This window comes from Elaeis guineensis, chromosome 4 (genome assembly GCF_000442705.2).
Source record: "Elaeis guineensis isolate ETL-2024a chromosome 4, EG11, whole genome shotgun sequence".
NCBI lineage: Eukaryota > Viridiplantae > Streptophyta > Magnoliopsida > Arecales > Arecaceae > Elaeis > Elaeis guineensis.
Window position 1 is genome coordinate 31,842,240 of NC_025996.2, and position 19,192 is coordinate 31,861,431.

The 19,192-nt window shown below is 38.9% G+C and overlaps 1 long non-coding RNA gene across 1 annotated transcript; it reads left to right on the forward strand.

The window, feature by feature from the left end:
• Positions 1-303: 303 nt before the first annotated feature.
• On the forward strand, positions 304-17,194 carry LOC140856929 (uncharacterized). The gene is made up of 3 exons (XR_012140466.1): positions 304-369; positions 16,077-16,289; positions 16,719-17,194. It is a non-coding gene; the product is annotated as an uncharacterized lncRNA (long non-coding RNA).
• The last annotated feature ends 1,998 nt before the right edge of the window (positions 17,195-19,192 follow it).

The window sequence follows — 19,192 nt, forward strand, 5'->3', positions numbered from 1 at the left end:
TGGTCTATTTTCATCCTACTAATTAGAAGATATTATTAGATTTTTTAATCTTGTACACTAGCTGATATAGGATATGAGTCCATAGACGGCTATTTCCATATTACTGGGTTTCACAGGTCCTATCGTTTTATCATTTCCACAGGTCCACTATTTAAATCGAATTTTGCTTACCTGGCATGGAGGGGTATCGGAAGGATTTAGATGAAAAAAAGCATTAACGGGCCCGGACTGGGCAAGAAGGGTGGTCTAAGAAGCCAATTGTGATACAGGACCGGCTGGGCAAGTGCAAAGAGATGGGCCGGCCCGGAACTCGCGGTCTAAGTTTCTCTCCTCCTGCTTCCGGCGAGCCTCTCTCTCGTGTGAACTTAGGTATATACCCGACCCTTCCAAAAGTTCCTGTCCTTCATTAGGTTTCTTTTTCTCTTCTACAACGGTGTACTTTTTCTTGTTTCCTTTTTTTTCTTTTTTTTTTGCGGGGGTGGAGATGTGGAAGGGTGGTGGCGGTGGGGGGTGCAGAACTTGTGGATAATGCTAAGATGGAAGTAAAGGCTGAGATGGATAGAACGCACAGTGCAAGCAAAGAAAATTTAGGCCAATTATCTAAGAAGTGGGTGGCCAAATGGCACTTGACCAAAGAAGAAAGGAAAGAGATGACCAAATTGTTTAATAGCATTGTAGCCCTAAAACCTCAGTTAGGATGTCCAAGTATGAAGAACTGAGCTAAAGAAAGGGCAAAAAGGTCGAGATATAGACGTTTGAAGAAAACAATATGTGAATTCGTTTAGCTTGCCTAAAGGGTCATCTGAATGGTTAACTTTAGCTCTCAAATGAACAGTTGGAAGAATAACTTATGCATGGAAGATTATTTGAGTTTCTCAAAGGATGAGCTCAAGGGAGTCAATCATATTTAGTTTTGTATTTCTTCAACAATTCTTGTTTAAAGTTGAATGTAGTTATTACATTTATGCTTCAACCAATCCAATTTATTTGTGATTTTGGTTTGGTGGATGGGCATAGTTCAGGCCATTTAAAGTTCTAGGACATTGGCACAAAACTTTGAATAGCTCACATGTGCATATCTGCATGAATTGGAGCTAAATTTGCCATCCAGCTCACATTGTGCTGATACGGGCAATTCGAACAGACCAAGTTTTGGGAGTCGATTACATTTGTTTGGAACTTTTATGAAGTCCTTTTTATTTTTAAGTATTGTCTGGACCTAGACTTGTTTTCAATAAAGTTTTGATTTTTTTGGCAGCTTAGTGTAACGGCCCAATTACTTGGGCCTGTAGCCCAGACGGCCCAACAACACAAAAAAAAAAAAAAAAAAAAAAAAATAGAGGAGGAGGAAGACTCCTAGCCGGAGTCATCTTCCTTCACGATTCCGGCAAAATCGGACTCAAAGAGTCCGGCTAGGGTAGGAAACCTCCACTATAAGATCCCCCATCCTTCCTTTAGGAATTTACAACAAAAATTTCGAAGTAAATCAAGGGATTTGAGAGATTTTTCTCAAAGATTTACCGTGGTGGTTGATCGGAAGAAAAGGGGTCGCCGGAGCTATTTTTGGCCGCCGGAACAAGGTATGTTCCTTCTTCCTTCCTTTCGGTTTAGTCTCTCCGGCCATGGGGTGTTCGGAAGCCGACGAGGTGCCGGTTCGGGCTCAAACAGGGATACCCTGTTTGTGTGATTTTTCTTCCTTCTCTACCGCCGGCAACAAGGAGGGTGGTACTGCCGCCGACACGGTAGCATCGCCGGCGTCGGGACGTTGCCGGGGAAGGTGGCCGGAGGTGCTCTCTTGGTCGGGATGAAGGGAGACGTTCGAATGGGGTTCGGGTTCCCTGTTTTCGAACGTGGGGAAGAGAAGAAGAAGAAGCCTCTTCTCTCTTCTCTAAATAAATAAAAAAAATATAATAATAAATAAATAATATATATATATATATATATATATATATATATATACATATATACATACACATATATATATATATATAAAAAAAAGGGGGGGGACATGGGTATGAGTCAGATGACCTCAATATATATAGAAAATTTATTTGGTTAAAATAATTATTTTGTTTGATAGGAGAATAGTCCAACGACCAGGAGGACAACGAGTAGGGTTTGATTTCCTGACTATAAGGCTGTGAATTTGAATTCTCATTTATCAAGGTAAGAATCCTGTACATGATCATCACTAAATATATGTTATTTATTTGTTAGACTTATATGTGGAATTTGCATTATCGAAATTATAATCGGTGAGTTTTCTATGCTCGAGACATTGAGATATGACTTATATGAATATTTTTTTTAAATACGAGTATATTATGAAAGAATTTTATGATTGATGGTATGAGTCTTATAGACATGATTTATCAATTTCATGATTCTGTAAGTTGAAATAATTCGATAAAAATCAAGAATTAAATGGAAGGGATGTGTTTTGGACTAGCCTCGATATGTGAATTAGCCGGCCAGGAGCTCATGCCTGGGACAGCCCGCCAGGAGCTTATACCTGGGACAGCCTCTCACGGGCTTTCGTACGTGGGACAGTCGGCCAGGAGCTCATCCTGGGACAGCCTTGAAAGGCTTTTATGAAAGAATAATTGGATTGGAAAGCGATTGAGGTATGGTCTGGGTTAGTCCAAAGCCAAAAAGGGATAAAACATTGACAGATCGAAAATGTGAGAAGATACAACATTTAATATGAAATTCAACAATGAATGAAGATTTCACCTGATGATGTATGATGACACATATGCATATTTGTGACATTATTCCAGTTATTGTATACCTAGGAGATTTCTCAATTGCATTGGTTTTAGAAATATTACTTTTATTTACTGGCTTGATGTACATGTGCAGTGATTCTTACTGAGCTGGAGAAGCTCATATTTTCTTCTTATTTTTTTCAGACTCACAGGATGCTTAGTTGGATGGTTTGGGTGAGAGCAAATGAGGACTGAAGCCTTTAGTAATTTAGTTAGTTTAAATTCTCTGATGCCAATGAACATTTGAATAATTGTATTGAACAAGTTTACATTCGATTTGAAGCTGTGACATCGGTTGATTGATTTGGTATTTAATTGGTTACTTAAAATTTTGAAGTGTTAAATTTTAGGCCTTACATGATCCTCAGGGCATTGCTCTAGGATTGTGTGGTCGTGTCTCGTGCCCAACTCAGGTGCTGGGTTTGGGGCGTGACAGAGTGGTATCAGAGCCTAGGTTTAAGAATCCTAAGGTTTATTTTAGAGAGAGAGTATATGGGTAGACTTTTAGATGAAAATTGACTAATATGAAATATTATTCTTAAATTCTTGACTAAAGTGAAACTGTGTAGGTTGACATGGCAAGAGGGACTGAGCGTGGGCGAAATCGGAGACCTACTCATTTTGCAGATGGCTCTCATGCTTGGGAGCCAGCTACACCCCAAGAAAATGCTCCACCCTCATCGAATGATGATGCACTACAATAAGAACATCCTACTGAGCCTGCAGAGGTCACTCCCGGGGAAGAAACTCCAGGAGAACCTGAAATTCAACTTGGGGAACAAATTACTGCAGCTCAGTTAATGCAAGTACTGGTTCAACAACAAGTGGCTGCGAGGGAAGATATGAGGAGGATACTGGAGGTGCAACAGGGACAACAACAGCAGATCATACAATAAATATTTCAGGAGCGACAGTTCCAGCAGCAACAAGGAGCTGAAAATCAGTATGAACGTCAAATCAATTTGTTAGACTTCAAGAAATATGCACCACCAGCATTCTCAAGGACTTCAGATCCTATGGAAGCTGAAAACTGGCTAAAAGCAATAGAGAAAATTTTTCATGCTTTGAGATGTCCTGCTGAAGATAAGGTCACTTTTGCCACGTTTATGTTACAAGGTGAGGCAGCCGATTGGTGGGAGATGAAAATTGGAAAGTTAGGGCCAAATGATGTACCTTTTACATGAGAAGAATTTAGAAAGGTTTTCTATGAGAAGTATTTTCTCCAGAGTATCCGACTCCAGAAATTTCAAGAGTTTGATCGACTGATTCAGGGCCACATGACAGTTGCTCAATATGCAGCCAAATTTGAAGAATTGTCAAGATATGCCCCTGCATTGATAGCTGAGGAAAATATTCGAGCCAGAAAATTTGAGAATGGGCTAAAGGAGAGAATCCAACAACTGGTGACTGTTTTTGAGCTGCCCACTTATAAAGAAGTCGTAAACAAATGCTTAATAATAGAAAAAGGACTCAATGATGCTCAAGCAGCAAGAGAGAAAAGTATGAAGAAAAAGGGTCGAGCAATTGATTCTCAAGGTCAAAGTAGTCGAGCCTTCAAACCAAAGACCCCAAAACCAAGCCAGACTGCCGTTGAAAGTAAAACTCAATCTCAGGGGAGCATTATTTGTTATAGATGTGGAGGATCCCATCTTAAACGAGATTGCACATGGCCTGGGGGACAATGTTACAAATATGGACGAGATGGCCACAAAGCAGTTGTATGCCGCAATGGAGGAGAATCACAGAGACAGCAGATGCCTCAAAATTATCAGAATACCTCCGCAAATCGAGCACCCCAAGATGTACAAAGACAAGATGCGGGACAACAAAAATCAAAGGCCCAAGGACGAGTCTATGCTCTTACACAACAGGATGCTAATGCTTCTAACTCAGTGGTGACAGGTACTGAATCGATCTCCTAAAAGTTGTTATATATATATGTCATGAATTATTATATGCTTAGATATATAAGGACATATAGCCCTGAATGATAAATGAATATCTGACAGGTATGATTAAAATTACATCCAACAATGTCTATACTCTTTTTGATCCTGGAGCTACCCACTCTTTTATAGCAACTAGTTTTATTAAGAAGACTAAAGAGATGTCTCCTACACCTTTAGAAAATAATCTCTGTGTCTGTACACCAAGTGGAGAGGTGATCTTGGTTAATTCAATTTGCAAAGATTGTGTACTAAGTATTGAGGATAGGAAGATGAAAGCAGACTTATTAGTCTTAGAGATGAAGGACTTTGATCTAATCTTGAGGATGGATTGGTTAGCAGCATATCATGCTACAGTTGACTGCTTCCAAAAGACAATAATGTTTCAAATTCCAGATCAGTCAGAGTTTAGTTTTAAGAGTACTAAACCCTTCTTTCACCAGAAGTTCATCTCAGCTATTCATGCTCAAAAATTTTTTAAAAAAGGATGTGAAGGATTTCTAGCTACTGTATTAGATACTCAGAATGAGAAACTCAAGTTAGAGGATATCCCTATTGTGAAAAATTTTTTTGATGTTTTTCCAGATGACCTGCCTGGATTACCTCCTGATCGAGAGATTGAATTTTCTATTGACTTGATCCCTGGTACAAGTTCAGTTTCTAAAGCCCCTTATCGAATGGCTCCAGCAGAATTGAAAGAACTACAGAAGCAGTTACAAGAGTTGTTGGATAAAGGATTCATTAGACCTAGTGTGTCACCTTGGGGAGCTCCAGTACTTTTTGTGAAGAAGAAAGATGGTAGCCTTCGGCTTTGCATAGACTATTGAGAATTAAACAAGGTAACAGAGCGAAACAAATATCTTTTACCACGAATCGATGATTTGTTTGATCAGTTGCAAGGGGCTCAGGTCTTCTCAAAAATTGATCTTCGTTCTGGCTACCATCAGTTGAAGATACAGCCTGGAGACATATCAAAAACAGCCTTTCGGACTAGATATGGGCATTATGAGTTTTTGGTCATGCCATTTGGTCTGACCAATGCACCGGCAGCCTTTATGGATCTCATGAATCGAGTGTTTGCATCATACTTGGATCGATTTGTAGTTGTATTTATTGATGATATTTTGATTTACTCGAAAAGCTCACTCAAGCATGAAGAACATTTGAGGATTGTATTACAAACTCTGAGGAAAAAGAAGCTGTATGCAAAGCTACAAAATATGAATTTTGGATGAACAGTGTTACTTTTCTCGGGCATGTCATCTCCAAGGAGGGTATCTCAGTTGACCCAAGGAAAGTGGCGGAAGTAGTTGTAACACCCCGGTCTAGAATCAGCCACAGCCAATAAAAAAAAAAAAAAACAGAGGAGAAGGAAGACTCCTAGCCGGAGTCTTCTTCCTTCACGATTCCGGCAAAATCGGACTCAAAGAGTCCGGCTAGGGTAGAAAACCTCCAGTATAAAGATCCCCCGTCCTCTCTTAGGAAATTACAACAAAAATTTTGAGGAAAATTGAGGGATTTGAGAAATTTTCTCAAAGGTTATCGTGGGTGGTTGATCGGAAGAAAGGGGGTCGTCGGAGCTTTCTTTGGACGGCGGAACAAGGTATTCATCTTCTCCTTTTTATTCTCCGGTCATCGGTGTTTTTGGGAAGCCAGCGAGGTGCCGGTTCGGGCTCAAACAGGGATACCCTGTTTGTGTGATCTTTTTCCTTTTCTGCCGCCGGCAACAGGGACGGTGGCACTGCCACCAACAGGGTAGCACCGCCGGCGTCGGGACGTTGCCGGAAAGGGTGGCCGGAGGTGGCTCACCTGGCCGGATATGGGGGAGGCGCTCGGAAAGAGCGCGGGTTCTCTGTTTTTGACCGCGGGAAGAAGGAAGAAGAAGAAGAAAAGAAAAGAAAAAGGGAAAAGAAAAGAAAAGAAAAAGGAAAAAAAAAGAAAGAAAAAGAGAAAGAAGAAAAAGAGAAAAAGAAAAAAAAAAGAAAAATAAAAATAAAGAAAATAAAAATAGAAAGAAGAAGAAGAAGAAGAAGAAGAAGAGAGAGAAATTTTCTCTCTCTCCTCTCCCTCCTTTCTCTCTCTTTTCTCTCTCCTCTCTCTACCTTCTCTCTCTACATTTTCTCTCTCTAGATTCTCTCTCTAGACTTTTCTCTCTCTTTACGGATTTTGTCTCTCTAGGATCTTTTCTTCCTCTCTGATTGCATCATGAACCCTAGGATATATTTGAATTAAAAATATGATGAATTGAGGTTGCTCCGAAATTCGTGTGGTAGGTCTGATTTCAGTCCGATCCTATTCGAAATTTGTAACACTTGATTCATATTGAGTCATCCTGATAGGACCTCTGATGATCTCGACCATGATTGCCTCATCGGAAGGATACGAAGGTTTCTCTCTCCACTTTCTCTCTCCACTTTCTCTCTATATAATTTTCTCTCTCTTCATGAATTTTCTCTCTCTAGAAGTCTTATGGATCAGTGGAGGATCCAGATACATAGACAAGTCCTAATTTTGGTTAATCCTAAGAGAGATCCTCGATCTGTGTTATTAGGATCGATTATCGATAATTTTTTCTATATGTGATTTTTATATTGATCAGGGTTATGAAGAGATGATTGTCTGCATATGATATCGAGTGGAATATCTTGTTAGAGAAATTCATAAATCAAAGAAGAACATTGATTTCTGTGTTTGGATCAGTCATCGGTAAAGGTAAGAATTCCTGTACATGATCACTATTATATATGCTATTTTACTGTTGGTTTTGCATCGTTGGTTTTGCATCGTCGGATTTGAGATCGATGAATTTATTATACCTGAGATACTGTTATTTGATTTTGAGCATGAGTATGTTATGTCAATATATATGTATCAAAGATTGATAGCATGATTATATGGATATGACATATCTGAATTGATTATAATGCAAGACAGAATTGATTGATGAAATCAACACATAATGATTAAATGAAAAGAAAGAGATATATGGTATGGACTAGCCTTGTCATGTGGAACAGCCGGCCAGGAGCTTATGCCTGGGACAGCCCGTCAGGAGCTTATGCCTGGGACAGCCCCCACTGGCTTACAGGTGGATCAGCCGGCCAGGAGCTCATACCTGGGACAGTCCGTCAGGAGCTTATGCCTGGGACAGCCTCTCACGGGCTTTGGTACGTGGGACAGCCGGCCAGGAGCTCATCCTGGGATAGTCTTGAAAGACTTTTTAAGTGGATTCGATCCGGATGATGACTGAGGTATAGAATTGGATAGTCCAGAGCCAGAAAGAAAATGTTAAAAGTCATGTGATTATGAAAAGAGAAATGAAAGATAAGGCATGAAACAATTGTTGAACAAAAGTGTTTCACCTGTTAACATATGATGATGCATCTATTTTGACAAGACAGCAAATTTATGAATGTTTGCATTATTCTGGACATTGAACATGAGATTTTATATTTTATTGCTATTCTTTATTTTCAGGCTATATTACTATATCAGTGTGATATGGAAATTCTTACTGGGCTGTAAAGCTCACACCCCTTCATCTTTCTTTTCTTTTCAGAGATACAGGATATTCATGATTGGCCATGGCTTAGATTTATGGGTGAGCAGATGGATAGATAGAGTGTTATAGTACCTGATCAGAGAACTGAAGAAATTTAATTTGTACCTATACAAAATTTTATGAATTATTGTTGAAATTAATTGTTATGGATGTTAAGGTTGTAATATTTATTTTTGGCCTTGCATATTCTTTAGGGCTTGCTCTAAGGAGTGTGCGGCCATCACGTATCCGACCCGGATGTTGGGTTTGGGGCGTGACAGTAGTTGACTGGAGCCGACCTACTAACGTATCAGAGATACACAGCTTTTTGGGATTAGCTGGCTATTATCGAAGGTTTGTGGAAGGTTTCTCTAGTATTGCCATGCCTCTATCTCGTCTAACACAGAAACAAGTAAAGTTTGAATGGACAGACGAATATGATCAAAGCTTTCAAGAGTTAAAAAGACGATTGGTGACTGCTCCAATCTTAACCATTCCATCCGGGATGGAGGGTTTCACTATCTATAGCGATGCTTCTCGTAAAGGTCTCGATTGTGTTTTGATGCAAAAAGAAAAGGTGATAGCTTATGCCTCTCGACAATTGAAGTTATATGAGCGAAATTATCCTACTCATGACCTAGAATTAGCAGCTGTGATTTTGCTTTAAAAATATGGAGGCATTACTTATATGGGGAGCATTGCGAGATTTTCACAGATCATAAAAGTTTAAAATATATCTTTACTCAGAAGGAGTTAAATTTGAGACAAAGAAGGTGGTTGGAACTATTGAAGGACTATGACTTGACAATAAATTATCATCCCGGGAAGGCGAATGTTGTAGCCGATGCTTTAAGTAAAAAATTTTCTGGTGTATTGGCTGCTCTAATTACCTCACAAAAGCCTATATTGCTGGATTTGAAGAAATCAGGAATTGAAATACGACCACATGATTCTCAAGTTCAGCTTGCAAATCTTGTACTACAGCCTACTCTGATTGAAAAGATTAAAGCAGCTCAAAAGGAGGATTCAGAGTTACAAAAGGTCATAGATGCAGTGGAATCCGGTATACAGACAAAATTTTGGATACATGAGGATGGGTCATTGAGATTTGATAACAGACTATGTGTTCTCAAGATTTCAGGATTAAGAGACGAGATCCTAGAGGAAGCTCACTGTTCGGCTTACACTATGCATCCTGGAAGCACAAAAATGTATCAAGATTTGAAAAGAAATTTTTGGTGGTCTGGTATGAAAAGGGATATTACACAATTTGTAGCCCAATGTTTGGTATGTCAACAAGTAAAAGCTGAACATCAAAGACCAGCAGGACCACTGCAGTCTCTTCTTATTCCTCAGTGGAAATGGGAGCATATTACTATGGATTTTGTGACTGGATTACCTAAAACGCTTCGAAATAATAATGCTGTATGGGTAATTGTTGACCGATTGACGAAATCAGCACATTTCTTACCCTTTCGGATTGGTCTTTCCTTAGAAAGATTGGCAGGCTTATATATAGAGCAGATAGTACGACTGCATGGAGTACCAGTTACTATTGTGTCAGATCGAGATAGTAGATTTGTTTCTCAGTTTTGGAAGAGTCTTCATAAAGCTCTTGGAACCAAGTTAAATTTCAGTACAGCTTTTCATCCTCAAACTGACGGACAATCTGAACGAACCATACAGATCCTAAAGGATATGTTAAGGGCTTGTGTCATGGACTTAGGCGGAGCATGGGATAATCACTTATCATTGGTTGAGTTCGCTTATAATAATGTTACCAAGCAAGCATTCAGATGGCTCCTTTCGAGGTATTATATGGAAGAAAATGTAGATCGCCCATTTGTTGGGATGAGGTGGGAGAAAAAAAACTGTTGGGACCAGAAATAGTGCAACAGACAGTGGAAAAAGTACACATAATCCAGAAACGACTTCGTACGGCTCAGAGCAGGCAAAAGAGTTATGCTGATAATAGAAGAAGGAAACTGAAATTTCAAATTGGCGATCATGTTTTTCTGAAAGTTTCTCCTACTAAAGGTATCATGAGATTTGGAGTGCGTGGTAAGTTGAGTCCAAAGTATATTGGTCCTTTTAAAATTTTAGACAGGATTGGAGAGGTTGCATATCGGTTAGCTTTACCACCGGCTTTATCTAGCGTACATAATGTGTTTCATGTATCAATGTTGAGAAAGTATATTCCAGATCCAAGTCATGTGGTGAGTTATGAACCTTTGCATCTTCAGAAGGATCTGACTTATGAAGAATATCCAGTACAGATTGTTGACAAGAAAGATCAGGTGTTACGACATCGAATTATTCCTTATGTGACGATCCAATGGAGCAATCATAGCGAGAAAGAGACTACATGGGAACTCGAGACAGAAATGAAGATCAAGCATCCACAACTATTTGAAAACTCAGGTATGTAAATTTCGAGGACGAAATTTTTTTAAGGGGGGGAGATTGTAACGGCCCAATTACTTGGGCCTGTAGCCCAGACGGCCCAACAACACAAAAAAAAAAAAAAAAAAAAATTCAGAGGAGGAGGAAGACTCCTAGTCGGAGTCTTCTTCCTTCACGATTCCGGCAAAATCGGACTCAAAGAGTCCGGCTAGGGTAGGAAACCTCCACTATAAGATCCCCCATCCTTCCTTTAGGAATTTACAACAAAAATTTCGAAGTAAATCAAGGGATTTGAGAGATTTTTCTCAAAGATTTACCGTGGTGGTTGATCGGAAGAAAAGGGGTCGCCGGAGCTGTTTTTGGCCGTCGGAACAAGGTATGTTCCTTCTTCCTTCCTTTCGGTTTAGTCTCTCCGGCCATGGGGTGTTCGGAAGCCAGCGAGGTGCCGGTTCGGGCTCAAACAGGGATACCCTGTTTGTGTGATTTTTCTTCCTTCTCTGCCACCGACAACAAGGAGGGTGGCACTGCCGCCGACATGGTAGCATCGCCGGCGTCGGGATGTTGCCGGGGAAGGTGGCCGGAGGTGCTCTCTTGGTCGGGATGAAGGGAGACGTTCGAATGGGGTTCGGGTTCCCTGTTTTCGAACGTGGGGAAGAGAAGAAGAAGAAGCCTCTTCTCTCTTCTCTAAATAAATAAAAAAATATATAATAATAAATAAATAAATAATAAATATATATATATATAGATATATATATATATATACATATATACATACACATATATATATAAAAAAAAAAAGGGGGGGGACATGGGTATGAGTCAGATGACCTCAATATATATAGAAAATTTATTTGGTTAAAATAATTTATTTTGTTTGATAGGAGAACAGTCTAACGACCAGGGGGACAACGAGTAGGGTTTGATTTCCTGACTATAAGGCTGTGAATTTGAATTCTCATTTATCAAGGTAAGAATCCTGTACATGATCATCACTAAATATATGTTATTTATTTGTTAGACTTATATGTGGAATTTGCATTATCGAAATTATAATTGGTGAGTTTTCTATGCTCGAGACATTGAGATATGACTTATATGAATATTTTTTTTAAATACGAGTATGTTATGAAAGAATTTTATGATTGATGGTATGAGTCTTATAGACATGATTTATCAATTTCATGATTCTGTAAGTTGAAATAATTCGATAAAAATCAAGAATTAAATGGAAGGGATGTATTTTGGACTAGCCTCGACATGTGAATCAGCCGGCCAGGAGCTCATGCCTGAGACAACCCGCCAGGAGCTCATGCCTGGGACAGCCTCTCACGGACTTTCGTACGTGGGACAGCTGGCCAGGAGCTCATCCTGGGACAGCCTTGAAAGGCTTTTATGAAAGAATAATTGGATTGGAAAGCGATTGAGGTATGGTCTGGGTTAGTCCAAAGCCAAAAAGGGATAAAACATTGACAGATCGAAAATGTGAGAAGATACAACATTTAATATGAAATTCAACAATGAATGAAGATTTCACCTGATGATGTATGATGACACATATGCATATTTGTGACATTATTCCAGTTATTGTATACCTAGGAGATTTCTCAATTGCATTGGTTTTAGAAATATTACTTTTATTTACTGGCTTGATGTACATGTGCAGTGATTCTTACTGAGCTGGAGAAGCTCATATTTTCTTCTTATTTTTTTCAGACTCACAGGATGCTTAGTTGGATGGTTTGGGCGAGAGCAAATGAGGACTGAAGTCTTTAGTAATTTAGTTAGTTTAAATTCTCTGATGCCAATGAACATTTGAATAATTGTATTGAACAAGTTTACATTCGATTTGAAGCTGTGACATCGGTTGATTGATTTGGTATTTAATTGGTTACTTAAAATTTTGAAGTGTTAAATTTTAGGCCTTACATGATCCTCAGGGCATTGCTCTAGGGTTGTGTGGTCGTGTCTCGTGCCCAACTCAGGTGCTGGGTTTGGAGCGTGACACTTAGTGAAGGAGATAGAATTCTCCTTTAGTCTCCTGTCGCTAAGAACCCTTTGAGGCAAATTTGTGGTGCATTTGGTCAGTCAGGAGAAGAGATGTAAGGCACCCAAGGAATCCTTGTTTCATACCATAGATTAGCAACGTGCAGATGAGTCAGTTGAGCTGATAAAAGGCTTATAATTAGGGCTTTTGAAAAAGAGTAATGAATACTGGTTTTCGAGGATGAGCTAGGTTTGGCTCCATTTCCTGCTTCTGTCTGATCTCTTGCTTCTTTTGTTCATCTCTCCTGTCCTTGAGCTCTTTAATTTCATTGTTATGAATTGTCATATTTCTGTGGAGATTAACTTTTTGTTTCGTTTTTCAAATTTACTCATGATTATAGTGATTCGAATTACTTTGTTCATCAAATTGATCCCTTTTCCTTCCTATGGTTCACCTTTTCAATGTGTACTTGCTGATCCTATTGAAGTATTAGATGTGCATTTTATATTGATATCTGTGCGAAAATCAACCTTGAAAACTTGAATTCACTTACATGTCACATGTTAATCATCATTGATCATCCAATGAAGCCTAGATTCCGTTGTTAAGGACCAATATGTTTATGAAGACCTAAAAATAGAATATCTACATCCTCTTATTTGTTGTCATTACCAAATAATGCATTGTCTGTCTCATTTCCTGTAACATGCCAGCAAAGTGACCTTGTGACCAAAGTTCTAATTTTCTCGACCCTCTAGGTCTTCGTATGCATATGCAAGCTATCCCTAATTGGTGACTCATTACTTTGGTACCAAAGCAAAATAATTTTGTTTTGTTCTCCTCCTCTCTCCCCCACCCCCACCCCTTTATGACGACTGTAAGTACGAAAGTGAATCCTCAACACTTATTCTCAAGGCTTCGAGGGTAGCGTACAAGTTGTTGCTTATCTAGTAGAAGGCATGACATATATGAAGTCTTTGGTAGTTGATATGAAGAATAATTATATAGGAGCCACTTGTGTCTATCATCCTTAAAAGCCAATATTTGAGCTCATGGATAACCTCCTGAAATTGGATTTCATTGCACATCCTTTATCCCCCATCTATTCCTACCGTGATGCATGAAGAGTAGAATGTCAAAGGATTGTGATGCTGGTAGGAAAACCAAGCTGGAAGTTGCTGTGCTTTATGGAAAACATGAGTCAGAGACTTAGTTAACTATTTATTATGGTTTAGTCTATTTGATGAGGTTAGGTTGTCAATTGCAGAGGCTAAACTGCAAGGATAATAAAGATTTGGTGGGCAAAATATCAGCTACTGCATTACTGTTGTCCAATATTGTGATTCATGTTGCATATTAGATGGATGATGATTTAAGTAAAGGAATGCCAATGAAAATATTTTCAAAAGTCTGTTTTATGTCAGAGTGGCATGCCCAAGGTAATTAGAACATAGCCGCTGATAGCTTCAGTAGCAGCCAACAGTAAGCCAATTTCAAAGCTAATGCACTATGAGTTTCCCGTGAAGATTCTAGAGTACCAATCGAAATGTAGTGCTACATATGCAAGATTGATGCTTGAGAACCCTCATCATATTTATCAATGAGTTGGAACTTATTGCCAATGTTAGTTCGAAAGTTTTAAATCCTATGGGATGGAGTTGTCCTAGTTTTCTTTGGAATAGACATGCCACCATCCTGCCTATCCCAACAATCGCAACAAGGATATCTTAAGATGTGTCAATTTGGATGTCCGGATGATTAGGGGATGGTCCATACTAACAGTTTGGAATGTACCATCTTCCAGCATCCTGCAGGATCTTTCATCTGGTTTTGAAACCATACTATTATTAGAGCTGAGAGAGAGAGAGAGAGAGAGATGACAACAAATTTTATGGCAACACAGAAGAAAACCATGCCTTTAGTTTATCCTTAGGCTATTATTCACCACCCAAGTGAGGATGCCAAAAAAGATTGAAGTTAGACCAACATTTTCCATGATCTTGAGTCTAGTGGCGATTGCCATTTTTGCGCCATTATCATTGTTCCTATAGCTACATTGATGTTGTGCTGGAAGATGTTATCAATAAACCCAGGTTGGAGATTGGGCCTTGCCAAATCCATACAACGTGGAATGAGCAAACAACATTGACTTGAAGTGTAGGAAAGTTGTTTATGCCACTAAAATTCTTATAAGGGCCAGCTGAGAGAGGTTAGTGAATACCAACCTTTTAGAAGAAAAAGAAGAGAATTAGAGGCTAGGTTCTAATTGATTCTTCTATCCATCTTTTCCCTCCTCTAATCTTTTCCTTCTCATTAAATCTCTTTCATATCATTGCTGTGGATACTCCTAAGTGTTTCAACACTTGCCAGTTCTATGGAAGCATTATTGAATTTGCAGTTTATATTAAGTGCCTCCACATGGCAGCCTAAAAAATCTAACTTCACTCATGTTTCAACTATTGCCCATCATTGATCTTGCAGTTAACCCTAAATCTTTTTACTTAGACCAAAACTTTTGATGGAAACCTAAATCCAGAAATTGGTACCTTTATAGGGTGTTTTCAGATGCACCAGAAAATCATGATATTTCTCAGGTGGAATGAGACAACACAATAGAAGCATATGTCGTGTCTTTGTGTGTGCACATATGTGTAGATAAGCTATTAGGCGATTCCAAATTTATCAAATATTGGTGTGTTACTCTGTATCACTCACTAATTCCGATCTGACAGAGGCTTGGAAGCTCAAAATTCTATATACTGATACTTGGATTTTTTTGTTTTTTCTTGTTTTCCCTTGGCCCTCTCTTTTTTATGCCATTTCTCTTGCTCATCCAATCACCAAGTGAGTTGGGATCTACTAGGCACATCAGTTGACAGGGTCACGTATAAATGAGGTGTTTTGGTGGGCATGTTTACATCCCTTTCACATGTGTATAATATGTTTTCAGTACGAAACCTTTCCTTTTTTACCTGGTATAATCTCCATGCTTCGCAAATTATTCTAACTCACCTCTTTGTATTGCCACCCTTTAAGTGTCCCAAATTCTCCCACTCAAGCTGACTAAAAATTGTGATAAGGCTGGATTTTGCCATCCTAATTAAGATTACATTCTTGAATTCTGTTGCTTTTCTGAGGATGATTAGAGCTTGCTGTTTGACAGTGGGCCTGTTCCATTGGTTTGGTCTTAGGCAATCCCCAAATGAAGATTTACTATTGGAAATGTAAGTATAGGAATTAGTTCTGAGAAATGGATGCTTCATATGTTCTTATACCTCTGAGAATCTGGATTTTTATTTTGAAAATACATGACTCTAATTTGTCACACACCACTCATGAGGTCAGGTACAGTTATGGTTAGTCTTCTAGTAGATTATCTACACGAAAAGTATTCAGGAAATTACATCTTTATGTTATAATTATTTTTGGGGCAGATGGCAGGTGCTGTGCTTCCCTCAATTGATGTATACAGTTTCAGCAGATTACATGTTCCATCCCATCTTCCAATATCTGGAGTACCTGATGTTTTTTCTCTAAGTGATCTGCATGACTGTACAGTGTCCTCAGTCCAGAGGAGTTTCCTTGAAGACAAGTGCCACTCCAAGGATGGTTCTGATGTCACACAATTGATCATGGAATGTTTTAAGGTATGTGCTGAGAATTGTTTTACTGCACAGCGGCCTGAAATATCTGATGTTGTAAACTATCTGGAGTACTTACTTGTAGTCCAGGAACTCGGGTTTTACCATAGAGAGTCTCTTTCATGTTGATGGCTTCAATTTGAGCCAGGTAGCCACTGATTAACACATCGGATAGTTCTTCAGCTTTAAGAAACAGCTTTTGTTGATATCTTATCATGAACATCTATCGAACTTGGTCGAATTCCATTGGAGGCTACTTTTTTTTTGTTGGGATCAAGATGATATATAGCTGTAATGGCTTTTGCATCATACAAAGTTGAAAAAGCTTTGATAATTTTGTATGTGAAATCTTGCACATGTGAATGTTAGCATTTCTTTTTCCTGTCATTTCTTTTCATTTTCTTCGTCCACCGTCTCACTAGCTCCTATCTGTAGATGTTGGCTGGTGAACCATATTGCCTGTTCAGGAAATCTGCGCTCTATTGGATTGATCTCAAGCTTGGCTTGCTGTTGTGCTAGATGCACCTGGATGAAACTTCAGACACATGGCTAGCAATTTGATATGTTGTTTCATCAAAGAGCTATTTGAATTCCAAAACTCAATGGATGGTCTCTTATATCATTGTTTCAAGTGTTTTAAATTGGAAGCATTCCCTAGCTATTCACATTCTGGAGACTTGAGGACATCTTTATTGAGCTAGGTGCTGGAAATCCACCTCTTTGATGTGCTACAAGTAGAGAAAACAGCCGGTGGACAAGTTGTGGACTGCTCAATCTATGTGACATGGTTGATTCTTGGGTTTGTATATTTGCACTTATTTTTCTTCTTGGGTGCTCTAAGTAAGATCTTGCTACTGTTCCGAATCATTGAAAGGACTAGTGTGGTCATCCCTATCAGGTAAACACTTATAACCATGTAAAAGATTGATCTAGTAAGCACCACTCACAAGATTGGCCTGATAAATGCCAGGTTGATTCATTGGTTTCAGCTTGTTTCAATGGCAATAGCATTGAGTCAAGATGGCCATCTTCCGATTCGGCATTGGAAGCCAGTTGTTGCAACTTAGCCATTAAAATAAGCTTGGAGTTGATTCATTTGGTACTTACCATGCTACTGGTTGGCTCGGCAAATTTAAGTTGCACTCCTGAAGAAAAGAAGGAAGCAACATTATCATTAGAGTGTTCTCACAAACAATGTTTTGCCTACATTTTGTTTCTACTTAGCTACCTTTGGTTAAAAGGCAAAGACTTCGAGATAAGATCAAAATAGGGTTATTTTCTTATATGCATATGAGTTGCTCGTTGGTTTGAAGATTAATTTTCGCAAACAATAGCTAATAGGATTGAATATTAGCAATGAACAAACTGAAGGTTTAGCAATAGTATTGGGCTGCAAAGTTGTTCATCTTTCAATCCAATATTTGGATATTCTCCTCCATCATTCGGTTCTCAACCAAAGAGAATAAAACTTTCTACTTAAAAGATTATCAAAAAAGCTCGGTGGATAAAAGAAAGTGACCCTCTCAACTGCAAGACGGCTAACATTAGTAAATACAACATTCCAAATAGTTCCTATTTTTTGGATGCCCATGCTCTAAATTCCAACAATGATTATCTAAAAGATCAAATATGCAGAGATTTCCTTTAGGAGGATCAAACCAAATGTAGCAAGATAAAATATCTTGTCAGTTGGAACCAGGTTTGTCGCCCCAAAAAGCTAGGTGGGTTGGGATTATCTAATCTTAGCATTTTGAACCAGTCTCTTCTTTTAAAGTAATGAAGAAAATATTTCTTAGAACAGCAGAAGCCATGGTGGAGAATAATTCAAATGATATACTATTCTCAAAAACCTTCATCACAATCTTCGACTTCTATGAAGAAGATTGCTTCACCATTTTGGAAAGGTGTTTTAAAGATATTTGCTTTCTTTCAGCCAATCTCCTCCCTTATAGTTGACAATGGCAAGCAAACTTCCTTCTGATGGGACATCTGGGTGGAAAGAGTTTCCTTATAGGTGCACTTTTCCAACTCATTTCTTTTAGCCAATGATCAGCATACTAGTGTAGCATCATTCATGTCTCAAAAAAGATGGGATGGAAATTTTAGGTCTCCAATGAGCTCTGTGACTCATGTTGAGTTCCAAGTTTTATCTTCTATTCTTCACAAGATCAAACTAATCAACAGTGAAGATAGTAGATTATGGATCTAGGGCTCCTCTTTCTTATTCTCTGTAGAAAAATGCTATCACTTTCTTATTCGTGGAGGGGTTGCCTCCCATTTTGGAATGATAGTTTGGAAGCTGTCTATCCTGAAAAAGGTAAGGATTTTCGGCTAGTTATGTTTTCATAATCGAATTCTTCCTGCTGAGATGTTGATTGAAAAAGATGTGAGGGCCATTGATCAATTCCCTCTCTGCTGCGACCATGACGGGACAACTGGTCACCTTATGCTAGGATGCATCTATGTCAGAAGTTTCTGGAGCCAGTTCCTTGGTAATTTCAATGTCTCGTTACTTCCAACCCACTACCAGGATTTTTGGATGGAATGGAGAACAAATAATTCCAACATCAAGATGACCCACATATTGGATTGTCTAGCTGCCATTGGATGTTGGGTTTTTTGAAAAAAAAAAAAATAACAGAGCTTTTAGATCTGAAGCTCAACAGCTAGAGAAGTAGCTAAGCAAACAGCTTTTCTATTTCATAGTTGGACCTCTGTCATTGACAGGGAAGACTTCATTAAGACAAACCCGCTTCTCGGCTTTACATAGAGCATGGATGTAACGCTGTTACTTAGTGCAGCAAGAAGGTTTCAATGCTGAAGGCCTTGGGCATTGCTGAAAATATTACAAATGAAACAGCAACAAGCAAAATACTGTTGCTGGATTCTTGTATCCACAGGCATACTCG